Below are 24,799 nucleotides of genomic sequence, written 5' to 3'. Positions count from 1 at the left end.
CCCCTTTATACCCTTAACAACATCTTTGGGGGAAGTGCATATTGTTTACACACAGGTCATCTCAAAACATTACAGCAACTTGCCTTCAACAGAAACAGGATGTCAACCACATACTTTTCATTCACAAGAGTCTTTCTTATCATTTGGCCTTCAGGCCTGCTAACATTTTATGGCTTGCACCTGGTGTGACTTAAGCAACTTCAGTGGCTGACTCTGTTTTTCTTGTAATTAATCTATTTTCTTTCTAGTAGGTGTCATCTCTATGGGAACTAGATAGGATTACATTTTTATAGAACAGAAATGCGAAGGACTGCAGAAACAGCAGATATGGCACAAAACAGGCTCTTAGTCTAAAAGTTAATTACCTACAAGAAGTCACCAGCTAATCTCTATCTAAACTATTTTCTATTAGGCACATTTGTGGCTATTTTATTTGTGGAGCTTTTCTCACCCCACGGAGGGACCTATGCTTAATAGTTTCTTTTGTTAGCGTACTGTGCTTAGGATGTTTAGAACAATCAAGAGCATTTTTTGCAATGAGAGCACACATTTATCAAACAAGCCAGAATGCCAGCAAAAGGGTTTGAATTGAAGCATTTCCTTCATCCCTGGCCCCTTCATAGGGTACCAGCATCCAGGAGATTTATTAATTAGGGTTTTAAGTTGGTCTTCATTCAGTGAAAGAGGAGCAGGAAAGCTCTCGGCAGGCAACACAAGAATCTGCAGAAGGGCAAACAAGAACAACAGCAGAAAAGGGGGTGGATACAGGGTGGGGTAGAGGCCGAGGCCAACCTGGAGGGTCCCTTATCCTAGACGGCCTTGCCTGTCAGGTTCTTTCCTCGTGACCTCGTCATGGATGGGGTCCCGGACGGCCTTGCCTGCCCGGTATTTTCTTCATGACCTCGTCATGGGCGGGACCCCCCGTAACGGCTCCCAGCAGTGGACCACCAGGAAATTTCCTGTGTTAACTCTTACATGGTCCTGCCTCCTCTTCAGTATGCCAATATCCTGGAAAGGTAGCATTCTTACCTCGATTCAACTCGAGGTGTGGCAAAGAGCATCAGGCAGCCAAAGGAGGATGCCCTGCTCCCCCTTCTCTCCACCCTTACTGGAAATGGAGGCTTTGTAGGGAAACTGAGGCAGATTGGGTAGTGGTCAATGCTTGCAGACAGCTTCTGAAAGGAATCCAGAACTCTTCTGGGCAGAGGGAAATATCAGATCCCACAGGGCAAGCACCTGCTAGTGTTAGTCACTCAGTCGTGTCCAACTCTTCGTGATCCCTTGGTCAATAGCCTGTCAAGCTCCTCTGTCCATGGGATGTTCCAGGCAAGAATACTGGAGTGAGTTGCCATTTCCTCCTTCAGGGATTCTTCCCGACCCAGGGATTGAATCTAGGTCTCCTGAATTGCAGGCAAATTCTTTACTGACTGAGCCACTAGAGAAGCCCAAGCACCTGTGATGCAGGGGGCAATTGCTGAAGCACCCACCCCTGCAGGGACCCTGGTGTCAGACGAATTCACTCAAGTCCATGTTCCCACTTCCCGTGACCTCTACCTGCTAATCTTCCACAGGGCCCTCATTTTTCTGTCCCTTTTATCCTCACAACAGCTTTGCCTAAGCCCCTGAACAGGAAGCAGCAAACCCCGTTGAAACCGTGTAACTCAGATTAGGACCTGAACCCTTGGTCTTTTAACTGAGATCACACACCAGAACTTAATAAAGCTCGGGTTCTTGATGTCTCATCCCAGAAAGAATTCAGCGAGAGACAAAGTGATGGGTAAGAAGTGGATTTATTTAGAGAGAAATACACCCCACAGAGGGCTTCCCTGCTGGCTTGGATGGTAAAGAATCTGCCTGGTCAGGGAAATAGATCCCATATGCCACAACTAAGAGTGCCTGCTGCGACTAAGATTCTGAGTGCCCCAACTAAGACCTGGCACAGAGTAGGTGATCACACATCAGGGACTTATACCAGAACATTCAAACGTTGTCCTGAAAAAAAATCCCACCCCTCAAATAAAAGGATACTATTTATGTATTTATGTATATAATACGGCTTCCCTGGTGGCTCAGATGGTAAAGAATCCGCCCGAGATACAGGAGACCTGGGTTTGATCTCTGGGTCGGGAAGATCTCCTGGGGGAGGAAATGGCTACCCACTCCAGTATTCTTGCCTGGATAATATATAAGATATTAATAAATAATGTATTATTTACATTATAATAAGCTATGTTAATTATAATAACATATTAAACGTATTCAAATGTTATGCTAAGTCGCTTGAATCACGTCCAACTTGGCACGACTCCGTGGACTGTAGCCCACCAGGCTCCTCTGTCCATGGGATTCTCCAGGCAAGAATACTGGAGTGGGTTGCCATGCCCTCCTCCAGGGGATCTTCCTGAACCAAGGAATCAAACTTGTGTCTCCTGCATTGGCAGGCAGGTTATTTACCACTAGTGCCACATGTGAAGCCCCAATAACAAAAAATACTTGAGACAAAATAAGGTTGAGGGCAGAACACCAAAACCCGCACCACTTAGTCCCCAGAGCACTAATAAAGCCAGCAGTCATCCCGATTTAATCCCTACCCCAGATAAACCTCTCCTGCCTTCTGCGCCGTCTCTGGCCTCAAACTCTGGGCACCACCTCTTCCTTTGAGATGAAAGCATTTGCTCCTAAGAGAGGTCACTTTTAACCTAGTTCAAATCTAATCCAGCCTGTGGATGTCTTCGTTAACTTATTGCTTCAGACTATAAAATGTCTTTGGAGTATCTTCACCTGAACTTGAAACTTCCCAGGCAAAAGAACAAAAGCTGTAGAGATTTTGAAGCCCTAAACCATCCACAGAGCCCAGGAACAAAATGCAACCATGAATAAAAATTTTAAAGTGAAAAGAAAGAAAGAATTGTAGGGTTAAAACAACAACAACAATAACCATGAAATCCCATCATGGAACTCAACATAAAAGCTAGTCGTAAAACCTAGCTATAGAACCCAACACAAAACCCAGCCACAAAATTCAACCATGGAACCCAGTCACAAACCCCACTATAGCATGAAACCATAAAACCCAGCCACAGAATTCAGCCATGGAATATAGCCACAAACCTCTAGGCATGGAACCCAGCCGCAAAACCCCAGTATAGCTTGAAGCCACAGAACCCAGCCGTAAAACCCAATCACAGAAACCAACATGGAACCCAGCGACAAAACTCAGGCATGGAACCTAGTGTTGCCTATCCTGAAGAGAGCCATTTTTGTAGCTTCCATTTTTCCTTTTTAAATAAGGTTTTCCTATCAGCTGTATGGGGCTTCCCTAGTGGCTCAGAGGGTAAAGCATCTGCCTGCAATGCAGGAGACCTGGGTTCGATCCCCGGGTCAGGAAGATCCCCTGGAGAAGGAAATGGCAACCCACTCTAGTATTCTTGTCTGGAGAATCCCATGGATAGAGGAGCCTGGCAGGCTACAGTCCACGGGGTCGCAAAGAGTTGGAAACGACTGAGCGACTTCACTTCACTCACTACTTATCAGCTATACCCCAATACAAAATGTTTTTGGTGTTTAAAAAAATACAAAAATTAAAAATAAATAAGGTTTTTCTAATTTACATTATTAAGATTTTCTTTTTAATGATAAAGAGTGCTAGGGAAAAAAACGTGTGAACAAACACTTCTGGGTTACCCCAACATCCACCCTCTCTCCATCAATTTCAACCACGTGACTTACAAAAAGGAAGTTTAAGTTGTAGCACAGTAAGAAGTAGCTATGGAATTTGTCAGTAGAGACTGGAATGCCCAGGACGGGGCTGCAGAACTTTGTTTCAGCCTGGACGATGCAGCCCAATTCTGCGTGAAAGAGAGAGAGAGAGAGCCGTTGGTGATTCTTTTGCTTTCCATCTATGTACACTTAAACCAAATTTCTTCCATGTTTTGCCATCTGTAAAATGCGGTTCAGTGGAGAAGGAAATGGCAACCCGCTCCAACATTCTCGTCTGGGAAATACTATGGACAAAGGAGCCTGGTGGGCGCCCGTCCATTTGTCCATGGGGTCACCAAGGGTCGGAGACGACTTAGCTAAACAACAACAAGCAATTATTTTGGCTTTTCTAACTTTCCAAATTCTTTCCTCCTCTCTCTTGTAATTTGTTTCTGCACTCGTTTTCCTTGATCTCAATTCTGACCTAGCTTATCTTTCCTTTTTTATTTTTTCTCTTCTGGTTAATTAACATATGATTAGTACCAAGATAGCGAAGAAGACATTTTTTGAGAAGCTAAGAGGGTGGAAAGACTGCTCATTTCTTCCTGAATCTATCATTCTACATTTAATTTGTCAGGGTTATTGTTTATTTTCAAGCTTCTTTCTCTACCTATATTTACCATTATCATACCACAAACAGAGAGGAATTAAATGAATATCATGGGTGCATCTGGTTCAGAAAATGTTTGAAGTTAGAGGTTTGGTGTTTGTGCCCACTCAGCAGAATTAATTTGCTTGATTGTGTATTTTTTAAGTCAGGGACTATGTCTTGATCATTTTGTTTAGTGCCTAGCATGTTTTCATGTATATCCAGGCACTTTAAATAAATGTTTCATGTAAACAAAAAAATTCAACTCAAGACCAGTTTTCCTGTGCAATTAGAGATGGATGGTGACGATCACACAATAATGTGAATGTATTTAATGCTGCTGAAATGTATACTTTAAAACAATGCCCTGCTCCGTGCTTTAGGGCCAGCTCTGTCCCTGGTAACATCTGTCAATATTTACCAATGTCAACATACAGCAAGGCTTCAGTGGAGGTGTTGTTGCCTGAAGCTGCCCAGGTCTGGCTACGGCTGGGGTAGATTTTCAAGATACCTGGGTTTATGCAACTTGCTGGCACCCAAAACACAGAGGCTCTCCACTCCAAAGAAGCCTCAGTGTCTGGCAGCTGGGAACAGAGTAAAAAGAAGGCAGATAAAGAGTGTCAAGTTAGCTGGTCACAGGATAGACCCGGGGGTAGAGGCTCAGACTGGAAAGAGAGAAGTTTTGCCTGCAAGGGCCCCTTGCTCACTCCTGCTCTCCCCTCATCATTTCCCAGGCAGATGACAGAGCACTCTTGCTGGGAAACCAACCCCAAACTCCAAACCACAGGCACAGGTAGGCAGGGCAGGGGCTGCAGCGTGGTCCCCAGAGATCAGAGAAAGCATCAGCTTTGCACACCCACAAGCTAGAAAGAGATGTGAATACCAGACCACCTGAGCTGCCTCTTGAGAAACCTGTATGTAGGTCAGGAAGCAACAGTTAGAATTGGACATGGAACAACAGACTGGTTCCAAATAGGAAAAACAGTACGTCAAGGCTGTATATTGACACTCTGCTTATTTAACTTATATGCAGAGTACATCATGAGAAACGCTGGGCTGGAAGAAGCACAAGCTGGAACCAAGATTGCTGGAAGAAATATCAATAACTTCAGATATGCAGGTGTCACCACACTTACGGCAGAAAGTGAAGAAGAACTAAAGAGCCTCTTGATGAAAGTGAAAGAGGAGAGTGAAAAAGTTGGCTTAAAGTTCAACATTCAGAAAACTAAGATCATGGCATCTGGCCCCATCACCTCATGGGAAATAGATGGGGAAACAGTGGAAACAGTGGCTGACTATTTTTGGGAGCTCCAAAATCAATGCAGATGGTGAATGCAGCCATGAAATTAAACGACACTTACTCCTTGGAAGGAAAGTTACGACCAACCTAGACAGCATATTAAAGCAGAGACATTACTTTGCCAACAGAGGTCCATCTAGTCCAGGCTATTGTTTTTCCAGTGGTCATGTATGGATGTGAGAGTTGGACTATAAAGAAAGCTGAGCGCCGAAGAATTAATGCTTTTGAACTGTGGTGTTGGAGAAGATTCTTGAGAGTCCCTTGGACTGCAAGAAGATCCAACCAGTCCATCCTAAAGGAGATCAGTCCTGAGTGTTCATTGGAGGGACTGATGTTGAAGCTGAAACTCCAGTACTTTGGCCACCTGATGCAAAGAGCTGACTCATTTGATAAGACCCTGATGCTGGGAAAGATTGAAGGCAGGGGAAGAAGGGGACAACAGAGGATGAGATGGTTGGATGGCATCACTGACTCAATGGACATGAGCTTGGGTACATTCTGGGAGTTGTTGATGGACAGAGAGGCTTGGCGTACTACAGTCCATGGGGTCGCAAAGAGTAGGACACAACTGAGTGACTGAACTGAACTGAACTGAACCTAGACCTTCTTGGAGTCAGCTGAAGCTGAGACCTAGTAGCGATGGATGAACTTGATTATAATTTGTTACAATGTGGCTAAGCTTCCCCATGGAAGACCCACCCCCCACAACCCCGCCAGGACACAGGTTGTCTTTGTGAAGATTGCAAAAAATAAAAATAAAAAACCCTGCGCCCTCCAAGAGGAAAGAGGGCTGTGAGGTTGCAGGGCAGAGTGCAAGTCCTAGTTCTGCCAGGGGATTATTCAAGTTCTTTGAAACACAAAGTTTGCTCTTTCGCAAGATGGCCTGACAGCAACACTGGTTGTGTGGGGCTGTTGTGGCAATGTTGTGATTGGATAATATACGTCAAGAAAAAAGACAGTACTTGGCACAGGGAAAACACTTTCTGACTCTTAACTGTTACTTCAGGATTGTTGTTGGTCTGTGATGTCCCACCCTCAAATGTGATCTTGAGTCCTTTTGGGGACGCTGGGAGGCTGGGATTAATATTATTATTTGCATCTTCCAGAGGGGAGATCAGGAGTCATGGAGATTCCGGACTCCCCTGGTGGTCCAGTGGCTAAGACTCCGAGCTCCCGATACAGGGGGCCCGGATTCCTTCCCTGGTCAGGGAGCTAGATCCTACACGCCACAGCTAAGAGTTCACGTGTCTCGGGGAGGATCCCGCCTACCACAACTAAAGATCATGTATGTCTCCACAAAGACAGATCTGTGTACCACAGCGAAGATCCAGTGCAGCCAAATCAGTAGATAAAAGTAAATGCTAATACATAAATAAAGAAAAGTGTCATGGAGATTGAATCTGAGAGCCTAGATCTATAGAGAGATGGGCAGGGATTGTAACTCACCTGTGCATTACCCCAGAGGTCTTCCGCTTGACCGCCATCAAAGCCCCAGACATGGAGGGGACGCCAGGCCTCCAGCCCATGAATGGCACAAGAAGGGCAGAGTTCACTGGAGCAGATTCCCCAGACATGGCTAAGCTCCCTAATTCCAGCAATAGTTCTTTGCTTTTCTCTGGGTTCTGGGAAGACCGTTTCTTGTGTCCCAGCACCCGGCAGGGCAAGCCACTTTCCAATCCCACCAGCCCCATCCTTCCTGTCTGGGGCTGCAGACAGACTGTCTCCAGGGCCTGGGGTGTTCTCATGGCCACCCTGGCGGCTGCATGTGGATTTTTCCATTAATTTTTTTCCCCAGAATGGTGTTTTAAGACCCTGATGCTGGGAAAGGTTGAGGGCAGAAGAAGAGGGTGACAGAGGATGAGATGGTTGGACGGCGTCACCAATTCAGTGGACAGGATCTTAGGCAAACTCGGGAGATGGTGAGGGTCAGGGAGGCCTGGCATGCTGTAGTCCGTGGGGTCACAAAAAGCCGGACACGACTTGGCAACTAAACAACAATACTTCTAACTCCCAGTTTCCTCCAATGGATTTTATTTACAACAGTCCTTCCCAACTTCCCCCTCGCCTCTATAAAAGATTTTCCTCTCCTTCGTTTTAATGGATTTGCATGTGGTTCATCATAGTTGCAGATCCTGAATTGCAATTCTTAGCTGCTCTTAAATAAATCCATTCTGCTAGTAAAATAACCGGCTATTTCATTGTTTTAGGTTAACAGCTTCTATTATGGTGGTTTAGTCGCAAAGTTGTATCCAACTCTTTGCCACCTCATGGTCTATAGCCTGCCAGGCTCCTCTGTCCATGGGATTCTCCAGACAAGAATTCTGGAGTGGGTTGTCATTTCCTTCTCCAGGGAATTGTCCCGACCCAGGGATCAAACCCACATCTCCTGCATTGCAGGTGGATTCTTTGCCATTGAGCCACCTGGGACACCCCCCCCGCCCCAGTCCTTTCTCTGTTGGGTGCCAAGAAAGCCAAAGGTGCTCTCCTCCACCTCCTGCCCCCCCCCCCCCCCCACAGGAGACTGGGAGTATTCTCTGGAAAAACCCAATGGTTTCAGAGAAAAGACCTATAGAGACTGACGTTTGGGGGAGACCTCTGGGAAAGTTTGCCTTCAGTGAAACTCCTCACTGACACCAACCCCCTCCACATGTCAGCCCTGAAACCTCACATTCAAATATAAGATTTAAGGAAACCTCCAAAACAAAAGGTAGAGACCTGAATAAACACAGGAAAAATAAACAGACTCAGGAAAATAAAGCAATTGAAAGAGGAAAAAAAAAAAAAAAGTAACACAACCCCACTGAATTACTATCATCAGAGAAATAGCAGAAGATATACTGATTAGATCAATAATAGCAAACTGCTGCTCTAAAAATAAAAAAGAGGAGCAACCCAGTTCATTGCATAATCATTTTGCCTGGCAGGGATTTGAATGGGTCTAGGATCCATTGCGGGCTTCCCAGGTGGTGCTTGTAGTCAAGAACCCACCTGTTAAAGCAGGAGATGAGGGTTAGATCCCTGGGCCAGGAAGTTCCCTTGGAGGAGGGCATGGCAACCCACTCTACTACTCTTGCCTGGAGAATCCCATGGACAGAGGAACCTGGCAGGCTATAATACATAGTAATGTAAAGAGTCAGCTATGACTGAAGTGACTTAACTCATGTACACACACAAACACACGCACACACAGTTCATTGCTAGGGGAGCAGATGAATGGTGAAACTTGGGGACGTATGGCCAGAAGTCCTGTGAGCAGCTGGAGGTAACAGACATACCTCTCACAAAGCAACATGGATAAACCTTTCTAATAAAGTGCCTCATAACAGCCAAAAAGTGGAAACATCTGATGAATAGATAACAAAAGGATAATAAAAAATCCTTCCACGCAATGAAATATTATCCAGCCATGCAATGTTGATACACAGTGCAACATGGATGACTGGGAGGGCATTATGGTGAGTAAAAAAAAGCCAGATAACGAAATTCACATGTTGCGTGATTCCATTTACATGACTGCCTACACAGGCAAATCCACAGAGACAGAGGTAGAGTTGAGGTTGCCTGGGGCAATGAGAAGAGGGGATGAGAGGTGACTGCCAAGGGGTATGAGGTTTCTTTAGGGGGTAATAAAAGTGTTCTGAAATTGGATTGTGTGCATTTTATGGTAGGTGAGTTAAACTTTAAGGGAAAAAATGCAGATTCTGATTCAATATACATAATATGCCATTTTATTTGAAATAAAATGCCAATAAAGAAGGGAAGAAATGAGAGAGAAAGGAGAAAGAGAGAGTGAGAACAGCATCATTTGGGCATATGGGAAACACAGGTGCAGAGCAAAATATACAGCTTGCAGAACCAGAATCAAACAAAAAGATACACACTAAACTGTCTAGGATGAGTATTGTTCTAGAATGGAAGGGATCAAGGAAATAAAAGAAAGAAGAGAACAAAGACCCCACCCATAACCTCTCTCATAACCCACCCCTATTCCACATCCCTCTGTCATCCTCTTGGCCCCAAACAGACCAGCAGCCGCAAAAGACAATGACTTGAATGACAGAGGAAGCCAAAAGTGAGCTATTCAGAAACAGTGAAAAGAACATTTTACATAAAAATCCCTGAGATATATAAAACTGATCTTGGAGAAATTCTCAGACCCCAATTTTCCGGTTGTAAAAAAAAAAAAAAAAGGGAATTGCCTGGCATTCCGGTGGTTACGACTCAGGGCTTTCCCCGCCATAGCCTGAGCTTGGTCTCTGGTGGGGGAACTAAGATCGGCCAAAACAAAAAAAAAAGAAAACAAAAATGAAGGAATTGTGTTAACAAATTAGACTAAGAACAAAAAAAATCAGGAAGAAAGAAATTACTGTTTTGTTTTTTTGGCCACGTTGCCAGGCATGTGGGATCTTTGTTCACTGACCAGGAATCAAACTTACACCTGAATCAGAAGCATGGAGTCTTAGCCACTAGACCACCCAGGAAGTCCCTGGGAAGCGGATATTAGGAAGATGGAATAGATAGAAAGGAAAAATGGAAATGAATCAAATGAAGGGAAGGTCAAATAGGGTGAGGAAGGAAGTGGTTTCTCTAAAAACCAGTGCAATAGAACCTCTTACCAGACTGATTAATTTATAAATCAGAGCAAGGGGAAAAATAAACACCATTAGGGACCTTGGAATCGGTAAAGTGTCAGCATAGATGTAAACAGTCAAATAAGGGAATTGTACATGCCGCCCAGGCAATGTTCTGGAAAACCTAGAGGAAATCAATGATTTCTGAGAAAAATGCACAGTCTGATCACTGACCCAAGGGGAACGTCTGGTGAGGTCAATGACTATAAAAGATATTCAGTTCAGTTCAGTTCAGTTGCTCAAATAAAAGATATTAGAAAGGTGATTAAAGAACTATATTGGGAAAGTTTCTCTAAATAATGGTAATCACAATCCAAATTATTAAAACCATTCCATAGAAAAATACAGAAAAGTCACACAATGCATCTATGACTGCATTTTATGAATTCAAGACTTCAATTCCAAAGCTTAATAATGACAGGACAGAAATATACAGATCAACCTCATCTAAGCACATAGAAAAAAAATTTTTAATGTTATCAAATATTGTCATGCGTCCAAAACAGAAGTTTTCTGACACAGCTTTATTTAGAAAATTCCAGAGTTACAATAAAAAGCACTCTATCAGATTAAATAAGAAAAACCACAAGATCATATTAATATGTACATATTAATATGTACTATTGATAAAATTAAGCAGACTTTTTTTAGTGAAAGTGAAGTAAAATTTTTAAAAGAGAAAGGAATTGTTTAAATATAAAAGTAATTACTCTAAGATAAATAGTAAATATTATACTATATTTAGTGTACATGATACTGTATTTAAAAAAATAAAATCTAGGGAATTCCCTGGCAGTCCAGTGGTTAGGGCTCAGCGCTTTCACTGCTGAGGGCCTGGGATCAATCCCTGGTTGGGGAACTAAGATCTCACAAGCTTCGAGGCATGGCCAAAAAAAAGGAAAGAAAAAAAAATCATAAAATCTCGTTAAAAGAGACATAGCAAAATCTGAAGTAGTGGAAAGGCATACATTTCTCTGATGGGTTGATGCCGGGGTCCAGCCAGGGGGTACCCTCAAGATGAACGGCGTCGGCGAGAGAGAGAGAAGACACATGAGACCAGCCTTGATAGGGCCAAGTCTGTGTTTTACTTTTTGACAACAGGTTTTATACCATTTCTCAGAACGTTTTCAAGGTACAAGATGCTTACTCATGCTTACACAGGATTAGTATTACATTATTTTGTTTTTTAGGAAAAGCAGGATGTTTTTTGCTTTCTAATTCTATAGCAATTCTTAGCACATGATCTTCTGGCCTTGGGGCTATTAACATTTTATGCAGGTCAAGTGAATGTAAACCTGTTTTCCGTTTTTATGGTGACCTTAACTGAAAGGTAGCAGTCTCATAGGGCAATAGTACAGAGTAGAATTATATCCTTGTTAATACAAAAATTAATCCTTCTGCAAAAGTTGTCAGTTGCGTTTATCTAAGAAGTTTACCCCAAACTGACTCTGCGACTTTGGTGAGGCAGCTTCTGCCTAGCACTCCTGGCTGACAATTAACAACCATCTCATTGTTACCACACTAGGGCTAAGTTCTTATTTCTCTAGATCTTTAACTATATTAACAATGGTTTCTATAACACAACCTTAGCACATTAAAAGCAAAAACACAGCAAGCAAAACACAGCAAGCAAAACACAGCAAGCAAATGTCAACCCAATAACCACCTATAGAGTAATTTTTCTTATATTTTCTAATAGGACTCCTTCACCCCTCAAAAAGGCTCTATGTCTATTAGGGCTTTTATATAATCAGGTTCTTTATGCTATTTTATGATTAGGATATTATAAGCAATCATGCATATTAGTACCAAGAGCATAAATGCATTTGACTAACAAACTACCAGCAAAGGAGTTTAAATTAAAACACTCCTTTCACCCTGGATAATCTCATAAAATACCACCACCTGGGAAACTTATTGATTAATGTTCTAAATTGATTCTTATTTGGGAAGAGATCAGGGAAGGCCTTCTGCCTGTGTCATATAAATTAGGGAGTAGTCTATTGAAGCAAGCATCAGAAAGACAGATATCATCTTTAAGGTGAGCAGCTTTTCGAAATCCCTGAAAACCTGATCCGCCTTGCCTGCCAGGTTTTCTCCCTCATGACCTTGTCATGGGTGGGATCTCGTGTGTTGGCTCCTGGCAGGTTGACATTGATGAAGTACATTATCCAAAATTATAAATTTAATACAATTACATTCAGCATTCCAGTGGGGAAGGCATAATTATTTTTCCTCAATTGGATAAAAATCATATGGAGGACTAGCCAAGACAAATGTTAAAAATGAATAGGGGGATGATTCAATTGAAGTTAAAATAGTTAAATAGATGTGTAAGAAAAAAACCATAAAAATCCAGAAAGATATCCCAGAATACATGAAAAGTTGGCATTTTATCTCTTTTCTTTTCAAATATTCTTTTATTGATGTAAAAATTCACAAAATATAAAATTAACCATTTCAAAGTATATAATTCAATGACCATTTACTACACTGACTATGTTAAGCAACCACCACCTCTCTCTAGTTTCAAAACATTTTCATCATTCTAAAAGAAAACTCTGTACCCGTTAATCATTCAGGCTTTATTCCCCTTTCCCCTCAAGTTTGGGTAACCACCAATTTCCTTTATGTCTCTATGTTATTGTTGTTAGTCCATAAGTTGCAACCAACTCTTTTGCAACCACATGGACTGTAGCCCACCAGGCTCCCCTATCCATGGGATTTCTCAGGCAAGAATACTGGAGTGGGTTGTCATATCTTCCTCCAGGGGATCTTCCTACCTAGGGATGGAATCCACATCTCTTTTGTCTCCTGGATTGGAGACAGGTTCTTTACCAATAGCATCACCCGGGAAGCCCAATAAGTACTACACAGAAAAGTAAATTCAAGTCCCCAAATCAGATGAAAAGATGTTCAGATGGGCTGTGGGTGAGAACATGCAAATTGAGATAATGGTGAGATGCCACTTCCTCAAACTGACACAAATTTTAAAAAGTTGTAACACGCATTGCTGGTGAAGCTGTGGGGGAAAGTGTTCTCAGGCATGGCTGATAGAACTGTGCTATTTTGCTCTGGCAACATCTATTTTTGATGTAAATCCTTTTTCAGAGGCTACTGCATTTTGCAATATTTTATTCCAGTCTACAACTTATCTTTTCATTGTCTTGAAGGTGAAAGTGAAAGTGAAGTTGCTCAGTCGTGTCCGACTCTTCCGACCACATGGACTGTAGCCCACTAGGCTCCTCCGTCCATGGGATTCTCCAGGCAAGAGTACTGGAGTGGGTTGCCATTTCCTTCTCCAGGGGATCTTCCCGACCCAGGGATCGAACCCAGGTCTCCCGCACTGCGGGCAGACGCTTTAACCTCTACTGAACTTCAACATCAGATTTTTTCTTCCATGGATTATGCTTTTGACGCTGCATCTAAAAATCCATTGCCAAACCAACGGTCACCTAGGTCTGTTTCCTTGTTTTCCTCTAGGAGTTTTTTAGTTTCGTGTTTTACATCCAGATGTATGATTCTACATGTGGGGGACAGGGAGTAAAATACACATAATATGTAATGTATCACTTTAACCACTTTTTAGTATACAATTCAGTGGTATTCACTGCATTCACAATGTTGTACAATCATACCACTATTTCCGGAACTTTTTATCATCCCAAACAGAAACCATACCCATTAAATGATAACTTCCTATACTGCCTTCCTCCAGCATCTGATAACCTCTGACTTTCTGTCTCTACCGATCTGCATCTTCAAGGTAACTCATTACAATGCATTTTGAGTTCATTTTTGTAAAAGGTGTGAGGTTTGTGTCTAGATTCTTCTTCCTTTTTTTTTTTTTTTTTGCATATGGACATTCTAGCACCATTTGTTGAAAAACCTGTCCTGGGATTTCTCTGCTGGGCCCGTGGTTAAAATGCCACACTCCCAATGCAAGGGACCCAGGTTAGATTCCTGGTCAGGGAACTAGATCTCATGTGCTGAAATGAAGACCTGCTGCAGTCAAACATTTTTTTTTAAAAAGAGAAGACTGTCCTTTTCCCGTTGAATTGCCTGTATTCCTTTGTCAAAGATCAATTGACTATATTTGTGTGAGCCTGTTTCTGGGCTTTCTATTCTGTTTACACTGATTTATGTGTCTATTCTGTTGCCAGTTCCATGCTGTCTTGATTACTGTAGTTTTATACAAAGTCTTGATATTAGGTAGTCTCAGCCCTCCAATTTTGTTCTTCTTCAGTGTTGTGCTGGCTCTTATGGGTCTTTGCCTTTTCATAGAGATTTTAGAGTCAATATCTACAGCCTGATAAACTCCATTAAAAATACATAAGCCCTTCAACCAGCAATCTCATTCCTAGAAATCTTTCCTTTAGAAATAAATCATCAGCACTTATGGGCATAGGTAGTGCTTCCCTGGTAGCTCAGCCGATAAAGAATTTGCCAAAAAAAAAAAAAAAAAGAATTTGCCTGCAATTCTCCTCATCTGCAAGGAGACCCCGGTTTGATTCCTGGGTCAGGAAGATCCCTTGGAGAAGGGAAAGGCTGCCCACTCCAGTATTCTTGGGTTTTCCTGGTGGCTCAGTCAGTAAAGAACTCACCTGCAATGTGGGAGACCTGGGTTCGACCCCTGGGTTGGGAAGATACTCTGGAGAAGGGAATGGCTACCCACTCCAGTATCCTTGCCTGGAGAATTTCATGGATAGAAGAGCCTGGCCGGCTATAGTCCATGGGGTTGCAAAGAGTCAGAGATGATTGAGTGACTTTCACTTACGGGCATAGATATAAAAATATTTATTAGGGACTTCCCTGGAGGTCCGGTGGTTAAGAGTCCATGCTCCCACTGCAGGGGACTTGGGTTCAATCCCTGGTCAGGGAAATAAGATCCTGCATGCTGTGAGGTCAGAAAAAAGAAAAAAAACTAATATTGTAGGGTTTATTTTCTTTTTGCTAGTGGAGGGAATAAAACCTGTGAGCCAAGGGAAAACTACTTCATGGGAATGTGGTTGAATAAATTGTGGTTCATCCACACCATAGGAGGTTATCAAACAAGTCGGAAGAGTGAATTAGGACCTCAGCAGGTAGTCTGGGCAGTTCCCATAAGATACCTTGAATACAAAAATGTATCTAATATGATTCTATATTTATGAAACATTAACCTTTACTCTCTACTTTTGGTCTATTTATTTATGTGTTATGTACTCTTAGTCAATGAGTAAGAATAACCTGGTGGGAAACACTGTAAGATGGTTACCTTGAAGGATGACCAGTATAAGAGAAAATAAGAAAAAAAAGAGAGGGTAGTTTGCCCCCAGCAACTGTTGAGAACAGTAAGTCTTCTCTCTAAGCCAGTTTCGTCCATCAGAAATATAAATATGACCCATGTATGTCACCACATTACAAAAAAGTGAAAAAGAAAACAAACAAAATTTAATAATTTATTTAGCCCATGTGCCCCAAATATCAACACGTCACATATATATATATACACACACACACATCAACATGTCATTGATATATATATATATATATATATGTATGTGTATGTATTTAATATATAGGACTTCCCAGGTGCGCTAGGGGTAAAGAACCCACCTGCAAACGCAGGAGGCAAGAAAGGGGAGTTCGATCCCTGGGTGGGGAAGATCTGGAGGAGGGCATGGCAAGCCACCGCAGTATTCTTCCTTGGAGAATCCCATGGACAGAGGAGCCTGGTGGGCTACAGTCCATGGGGTCACAGAGTCGGACGCGACTGAAGCGACTTGGCACAAAAGTGCACATACATATTTAATATATGTAGGGCTTCCCAGGTGGCGCGGTGGAAGAGAATCCGCCTGCCAATGCAGGAGACGCAAGAGACACGGGTTTGATTCCTGGGTCAGAGGGAGCCTCTGGAGTAGGAAATGGCAACCTGCTCCAGTATTCTTGCTTGGAAAACTCCATGGACAGAGGAGCCTGGCAGACTACAGTCCATGGGGTTGCAGAGTCGGACACGACTTAGATACTGCGCGCGCGCGCACACACACACACACACACACACACACACACGTTTTAATTTGGCTGCACCACTCGGCTAGCAGGATAGCAGGATCTTCTTTCCTCGACCAGGGATTGAACTCACATCTGGCAGTGAAAGCTCCAAGTTCTAATCACTGGACTGCCAGGAAATTTCCATGTCATTGATACTTTAAAAAGCATCAGTCAGGCAAGTGACATTCTTTTTGTCTTATGAAGTCTTCAGAATCCAGTGTGTATTTTACACTTAAATCTCTATTCAAACTGGTCACATTTCAAGAACTCCACAGTTTCCTGCGGCCAGTGCCCACCATCTCCAGTGCAGCGCTGAAGACAATCTCTAGGAAGACTTGAGTGCCCCCTAGTGGCGGGCTCAATTAACTCTACCCTTCCTGGCAATTTGGTCCAAACTCAAAAACAGATCCCTGCCTAGAACCCTTGATGTCTCCCTGCTGCCGCCACATCATATCCATACCCCCAGGTCGAGCTTTCAAGGCCCCTCTCAATCTGGGTCCAGCTTACCCCTCTCCACAGGCAATTTCCACTCTTTCCCGCTAGCCTCACTGGACTTGCCCGCCATTCACTCATCCACTGATTGATTCACTGAATGTTCACCAAAAACCCAGGGGTTACCCTGGCTCTTGGGTGTCTTCTGAGAGTCAGTGGTGTTTGAGCTTCCAGCACCAACAGTCTGCACTTAACCAACTGCCTCCTTGGGCATCAGTCTTCGAGTTTGATCTTGGACTTCACACCTTCCTAGTAGGATTATTGATTGATTGCATGTGTACTCAGTCACTCAGTCATGTCTGCCAGGCTCCTCTGTCCGTGGAATTTTTCAGGCCAGAATATGGGAGTGGGTTGTCATTTCCTCCTCCAGGGGATCTTCCTCATCCGGGATTGAATCCATGTCTTTTGCATCTCCCGCACTGGCAGGTGGATTCTTTACCAGTAGTGCCACCTGGGAAGCCTGGGTAGGAATATTGGGGGAACTCAGTGTGATAACAAAGGTAAAGCTCCTTGCACACAATGGGTGCTTAATAGATGTTGACTGAATTAGTGCCATCCTCCATGCTTGGGGAGCAAGAAACTGCAAGCAGAGATTCCAACAGCAGCTGGGGGTGGGGTGGATGGGACAGGCGGGGCAAACACCAGAGCCCCAGAGAGGTGGGTGTAGATGGCAGGGCTGGGAGTGGGTACCAAGTCCTCCCTCTCCCACAAGACTAACCCATACCTGGCCCAGTGGCCCCAGTCTTTGCAGAACCCACTTACAATCACCCCTTGCATAAAAGCTGCCAATGGCTCCCTGCTGATTTTTTAAAAATATTTTCAAAAATTTAAAACTTACTTTTAATTAAAAATTGTATTATTTTTAATTTTATTATTTATTTATTTGGCTGCATCAGGTCTTAGTTGAGGCATGTAGGATCTAGTTCCCCAAGCGGGTATTGATTCTAGAGCTCCCGCATTGGGAGCATGGAGTCCTAGCCACTGGACTACCAAGGAAGTCCCTAAAATATTTTAAAAATTGTTTTGGGGCTTCCCTGGTGGTCTAGTGATTAAAAATCCACCTGCCAATTCAGGGGACATGGGTTAGATCACTCATCCCAGAAAGATTCCACATGCGAGAGGCAAGTAAGCCCAAGCACCACAACTAGAGAGTAGCTCCTGCTTGCTGCAACTAGAGAAAGCTCTCTCTCCCAGAAACAAAGACCCAGCACAGACAAAAATAAAATAAACAGATAAATAAATTAAAATTTTAAAAATCATTTAATGATTTATTTGGCTGCACCAGGTCTTAGTTGCAGGATTCAGGATCTTTGTTGCAAAATATAGGATCTTTGGTTGAGGCATGGGGAATCTGGTTCCCTGACCAGGGATTGAACCCGGGCCCCCTGCATTGGGAGTATGGAGTCTTAGCCACTGGACCACCAGGGGAGTCCCTCCCAGATGATTTTAAACAGCAAGAAAATCCCCATAGATTGCCGTTGCCTCACCTCTCACTCGTCTGTTCCCTGTGCTCCAGTCATGCAACTCACAAGGGCCTTTGCACAGGCTGTTCCCTACCATTTGGGATGCTCCTCTGTCCCCTTCCCTCAGTTTTAATTCCTTATCTGGCCAATCTCTGTCTTGGAGAAGCCTCCCCTGACCTCCAGCCTAAGTCAGGCCCCTGGGGCATCAGTTCCTCCTTTCCCCAAGACTAACCCCCACCAGAATGTGAGTGGTTATCTTTGCTTTGTTTGCCACTGTGCTCCCCCCTCACCTAGAAGGATGCCAGATATATAGCAGGTGCTCAATAAATGCTAGAGTGAATAATATCTCCCAGACTCTGATACAAACAGCAGGAGGGCAGGGTCTGAGGCTGTTTCTGCTTCCTTCCTGTTCCCCATGCCTAGTATACAGTAGGCAGTCAATAAATGGGTGACACTAGTGGTAAAGAACGCGCCTGCCAATGCAGGAGATGCAAGACATGCAGGTTCCATCCCTGGGTTGGGAAGAGCGTTTGGAGGAGGGCGTGGCAACCCACTCTGGTATTCTTGTCTGGGAAATTCCATGGACAGAGCAGCCTGGTGGGCTACAGTCCATAGGGTCACACAGAGTCGGACACGACTGAAGCGACTTAGCTCGCACAGAAATGGAGGATGCCCTCAGGCCTGGGTCACGGGGGACCTATGTCTTGGACCACCACATGGACACTGTACATTACTATCAGCTTGATCCTACTTGATTTTCCCAGGAAAATGACCAACAGAGAGATTTTCCTTCCCATTTTGAAGATGAGGGAAGCAAAGTCCAGAGGTTGAGAGGTTGGGCTCCATATGTTGTTCATGCCTCTGGAGCTGATGTTTCTTCTCCATCGGGAAAACTCACCGTGGCAGGCTGCATAGAGTGTCCCAAGGATGCTCACATTCTAGTTGCCAGGGCCTGTCAAAGATGGGAACATCTTTGCAGACGCAGTTAAGTTGAGGATATGGAGATGGGAGGATGCTCCTGCATTACTAGTGGAATCACAAGGGTCCTTAAAAGAGGGAGGCAGGAGGGTCAGAGACAGAGAGATTAAAGGATGCTACATGGCTGGCTTTGAAGATGGAGGAAGGGGCCACGGTCCAGGGGATGCAGGTGGCTTCCAGAAGATGGAAAAGGCCAGGAAATGGACTCTCTCCATAGTCTCCGGAAGGATCACAGTCCTGAGGGTGACTTGATGTCAGCCCAGTGAAAGCCATTTTGGATTCTGACCTCCAGAACGGATAGAAAACTGGTGTATTTTTCAAACCACAAAGTTTGTGGTAACTTGTTACTATGGCCATAGGAAACTCATATACCCTGCGACCTGAGGGAAAGTTTCCAGCAGATCAGCAGGCAGAAGGCATCTGATGGATGTAGCAAGACTGTTGCCTCAAGTCCAAAGTTCTGTGTTTCGGACACAACCAGCCCTGTTGCTCCAGTTGTCTGTCTCCCAGTGGCCAGGTCTGCCCTCCCCCATGACAGACAGAGGACTGTCTGTCTGTCCTCTTCTGTCCTGTCCCCTTCAGCAACATCAGAGGTGCAGGAAACGCAACACTTGTGAAGTGAAATGTCCTACAGCTGCTTCAACATCCAGACTGCTCTCCATCAAGAGAGAAAATGAAAACCAAGAAAACAAAACGAACATGATGTCATGTTTCTGGAGCTGCCCTGGGGAACAGTGATGGTTGTGGAATCAGACTCACCCAGCCCCACCCGTCCAAAGACAGAGGCTGAAGGTAGGGAAGGAATTCTGCTTGGGTGAGCTCAGCGATGAGACTGCAGCCTGCACATTAAAAAAAAAAAATTGTAAAATGCAGATAATGTAAGATTTACCATCCTGTTAGCAGATGCAAACTATCATATAGAGAAGGGATAAACAACAAGGTCTTCCTGTATAGCACAGGGAACTATATTCAATGTCCTGTGATAAATCATCACGGAAAAGAATATGAAAAAGAATGTATACATATGTGTAACTGAATCACTTTGCTGTAGAGCAGAAATTAACACAACATTGTAAATCAACTGTATTTCAATAAAATACATTTTGAAAATTACCATCCCAATGATTATTTAAATTCTTAAATTTTTTTCCCACTTTATTGAGGAATAATTGACAGATAGAATTGTATCGGTTTGAAGTGGACAGTGTGGGGCTTCTGTGGTGGTTCAGTGGTGAAGGATCTGCCTACCCACATGGGAGACGTGGATTTGATCCCTGACCCTGGACGATCCCCCATTCTGCGGAACAACGAAACCTGTGCCTCACAACTACCGAGCCCGTGCTCTAGAGCCTGGGAGCTGCCCGCATGCTGTAGCTACTGAACCTGCATATCCTGGAGCCTGGCTCTGCAACAAGAGGAGCCACCGCAAAGAGAGGCCTGAGTTCCACAACGAGAGAGTCGTCTCCACTCTCCACAACTAGAGAAAAAAGACTGCACAGCAACGAAGACCCAGCACAGCCAAGGATAAAATAAACTTCAAAATAAAACTGTATATAAAAAAATGGACAGCAATGAAAAAAATCTTTTGGAGTGGACAGTGTAATGATGTGATGTACATATACATCGTGCAATAACTGCTTGAGCATTTTAAATGTGCAATTACGTGCTATTAAGCACATTCACATTGCCGGGCAACCATCCTATCATCCGTCTCTGGTACTTTCTCATCTCGCCAAACTGAAGCTTTGTCTCCATGAAACACTGACTCCCCATCCCCTCCCCCAGCCCCTGGACCCACCGTCTACTTCCTGTCTCTGTGGATCTGACTCCTCTGGGGACCTCCTGTGAGTGGGATCAGACAGTGTTTATCTTTTGTATCTGGCTCTTTTTACTGAGCATCATGTCCTCAAGGTTCACCATGTTGTAGCAGATTTCAGAATCTCCTCCCTTTTAAAGGCTGAATAATGTTCCACCAAATGGAGCTAAAGAGGGTGTGAGAAAAAGGAACCCTCCTGCACTGTGGGTGAGAATGTAAATTGGAACAGCCACTATGGAGAACAGTATGGAGTTTCAGTTAAAAAATTAAAGCTAGAACTACCGTATGATCCAGCAATCCCACTCCTGGGTACATATTCTGACAAAACCCTAATTCAAAATGCTACATGCACCCTAATGTTCATTGCAGCACTATTTATAATAGCCAAGACATGGAAGCAACCTAAATGTCCTCTGACAGATGATTGGATTAATAAGATGTGGTACATACAGACAACAGAATACTACTCAGCCATAAAAAGAATGAAATAAAGCCATCAGGAGCAACATGGATGGACCTAAGTGAAGTAAGCCAGACAGTAAGAGAAATATTGTATGACGTTACTTATATGCAGAATCTAAAAAATAAGATACAAATGAACTTATTTACAAACTAGAGATAGATTTGCAGACATAGAAAATAGACTTATGGTTAACCAAAGGGGAAAGCAGGAGAGGGATATAAATTAGGAGTTTGGGATTAACATATACACACTACTATATATAAAATAGATACCCAATAGGAACCTACTATATAGCACAGGGAATGATACTCAAGGAATAACCTATAATGGAAGAGAATGTAGAAAAGAATGTACATTTGTGTATATATATATATATATATAACTGAATCACTGTGCTATACACAAAACTAGCACGACATTGTAAGTTAACTATATTTCAATACAATTTTTGAAAGATTATATATATATACATGTAACAGTACCCCTGAAACTAACACAATAATGTAAACAAACTGTACTTCAATTCAGTGTTATGTGGCAGCTGGGATGGGAGGAGAGTCTGGGGAGACTGGATACATGTATACTTAAGTCTAGTCCCTTCTCTGTTCACCTAAACAGTCACAACATTGTTAATCGGCTACACCCCAATACAAAATAAAACTTTTTTTTTATAAAGTAAATAAATAAATTCAAGAGTGTTCCCTGGTGGTCCAGTGGCTAAGATTCCGCGCTTCTAATTCAGGGGGCCCAGCTTCCATCCCTGGTCAGGGAACTAGATTCCACACGCTGCAACTAAAGATCCCGCGTGCTGCAATTAAGGCTCAGCGAAGCCAAACAAATAAAGTAAAAATAAATTCTAGGTAAGTTTAAAAAAATAAATAAATTTTATCCCAGACCCCCAAATAAATAAGAAGCAATAAAAATGATAATCACTAAGAGGTACTTCTTGGTTTACAAGTAAAACAAATGTTTACAGAGAGGAAAAAAGCAAGGACGGAACAATGCATATAAGGGCCAGCATTTGTCTTCATTGTTGAAGAACAAAGAATATATGCATACGTATCAAAGACAGGGGTTTCTGCTGTCTCCCTCTGCCCAGCAGACTGAGGTTTGTGGCTTTGTGATTCAAATCTGCCTGTGCTCTTTAGTGCTCTGGGGACGGGGTGAGTGACTAGGGGATTTTGTGCCTCCATTTACCTATCTGTATAATGGGGACAGAAGAGCCTGCCTCAGGAGTCTATTGTGAGAATGTGTAGAGGGGGCTGTCATTCCTGCAGAGCCAGATGGGGAAGCCGTCTGGGTCCAGCTGTTCTCTCGGCCCCTCCTAGCCTGCGCCTGACCTTCTCGGGGCCTTTCCAGGGAACTCCAGAACGCGCCACTCCCCCCGCCACCCCGCCCCAAGCCTGCCTCATTCCCAGGCATCCAGCCAAATTCCCTGGCCATGTGCTCCATCCTCCCTAAGCCCAGCTGCTTCCGGTGCTCAGACAAAGAGAGCTTTGTCCCCAGACTACCAGGCCACCCCGCTCGGCACAGACGGCAGCCCCCCCTCTGCCATGTGGCTGTCCCCAGCCCCGGCCCTGCGCTCCTGGGCACACGCTGCCAACCCTGTGTCCCTCCTTCCCTTTGACTCACGTTACCGGCATCTGCGAGTCTTCTAGGCCTGGACATCCACAGTTGAGTTCTGTCTGCAAGAGGGCAGTCCAGGACAGTACCGAAAGTCATGGGGTGGTGGTGGGGGGTGATGTGGGGAGAAAGAAGAGAGCTGGAATGACTCAGACATTGCACCGTGACCCTCCAAGATGACGACAGTGTGGGGTGCTCAGCGGAGCATGAATGCTGTGACCATGTGACAGGGACAGGAGACGATGAACAGGAGCAGGGGGTGACGAGGCAGCGTGACAGCAACAGGTGACAGCGTAAGAGGGAAATACCCTAGGGACTGGTGAGACGGTGGATGGGCGGCCATTTTACGGTGATAAGGGACACCAAGGAGAGTGATGCGGTGAGAGATGACAGCGTTAAGATACTGCCGTGGTGGGGACTTCACTGGTGGTCCAGTGGTTCAGACCACACACTTCCAGTGCAGGGGACACGGGTTCAATCCCATGTCGGGGAACTAAGACCCCACATGCGGCACGGCATGGCCAGAACGAAAAGACTGCTTCAGTGACGACAATGACAGCATCAAGGGAGACGGGGGGGCAGGACCAGTGACAAGAGAGAGGCAACACAGCATATAGGACCTTTGCTGTCTCCTTGGTCAGAGGACTAAGATGAGCTTTCCCTGGGTCTGGGACATGCCCCCTTCACGAGGCAGATCGAATGACAAAGTTTCAAGACTCTGGATCTCCATTCTCTCAGGCCCCTTGCTGCAAGGTGGGGGTATAAGCAACCCCCGCCACAGTCCTCCAGCCAAGTGACTTTGGCCCCAACTTTGACGGATGCTGGTGTCAAAAGTGGGACCCCCTTGAAGGATGGGGGAAAGGATAGTTAGGGAGTTTGAGATAGGCATGTACACACTGCTATATTCAAAATGGATAACCAGGACTTCCCTGGTGGCTAAGACTCTGCTCTCCCAATGCAGGGGGCCAGGTTCAAGCCCCAGTCAGGGAACTAGATCCCACATGCTGCAATAGAGATCAGAAAGCCTGTGTGCCACAACTAAGACCCAGTGCAGCCAAATAAATACATATTTTTAAAAAAATTTTTAAAGGAAAAAATAAAATGGATAACCAACAAGGACTTACTCTATAGCACAAGGAGCTGGTGGCACTAGTGGTAAAGAACCCGCCTGCCAGGAGACATAAGAGATGCGGGTTCAATTCCTGGGTCAGGAAGATCCCCTGGAGAAGGAGATGGCAACCCACTCCAGTATTCTTGCCTGGAGAATCCCTTAGGACAGAGGATATGGTGGACTACAGTCCATAGGGTTGCAAAGAGTCAGACATGACTGAACCAACTTAGCATACATGCACAGGGAACTCTGCTCAACATCATGTGGCAGCCTGGATGCGACGGGAGAATGGATACATGTATATGTGTGGCTGCGTCCCTTTGCTGTCCGCCTGAAACTATCATGACATTGTTCATTGGCTATACTCCAAATAAAGTAAAAAAAAAATTTTTTTTAATTAAGTGGGCTCCCCTGGGTTCTGTTTTGCTGAGGGTGGCTTCAGTTTGGTTTCCAGAGTCCAGGATCGCCAAGCACCATTTGAGCCAGAGCAGAGAAGGAATGGATGGTGTTTCAGTAGGACCAGATCTCTGGGTGGTTTGGG

General features: G+C 44.2%; 1 long non-coding RNA gene across 1 annotated transcript; it reads right to left on the bottom strand.

Moving 5' to 3' along the window:
• LOC133062012 (uncharacterized) lies at positions 1-23,332 on the bottom strand. The gene is made up of 3 exons (XR_009694087.1): positions 23,157-23,332; positions 3,730-3,848; positions 1-720 (listed from the first exon to the last, which is right to left on the bottom strand). It is a non-coding gene; the product is annotated as an uncharacterized LOC133062012 (long non-coding RNA).
• Between the last annotated feature and the right edge of the window lie 1,467 nt (positions 23,333-24,799).

This window comes from Dama dama, chromosome 9 (assembly GCF_033118175.1).
Source record: "Dama dama isolate Ldn47 chromosome 9, ASM3311817v1, whole genome shotgun sequence".
Classification (NCBI taxonomy): Eukaryota; Metazoa; Chordata; class Mammalia; order Artiodactyla; family Cervidae; genus Dama; species Dama dama.
This window is presented reverse-complemented; position numbering and strand designations above follow the sequence as displayed.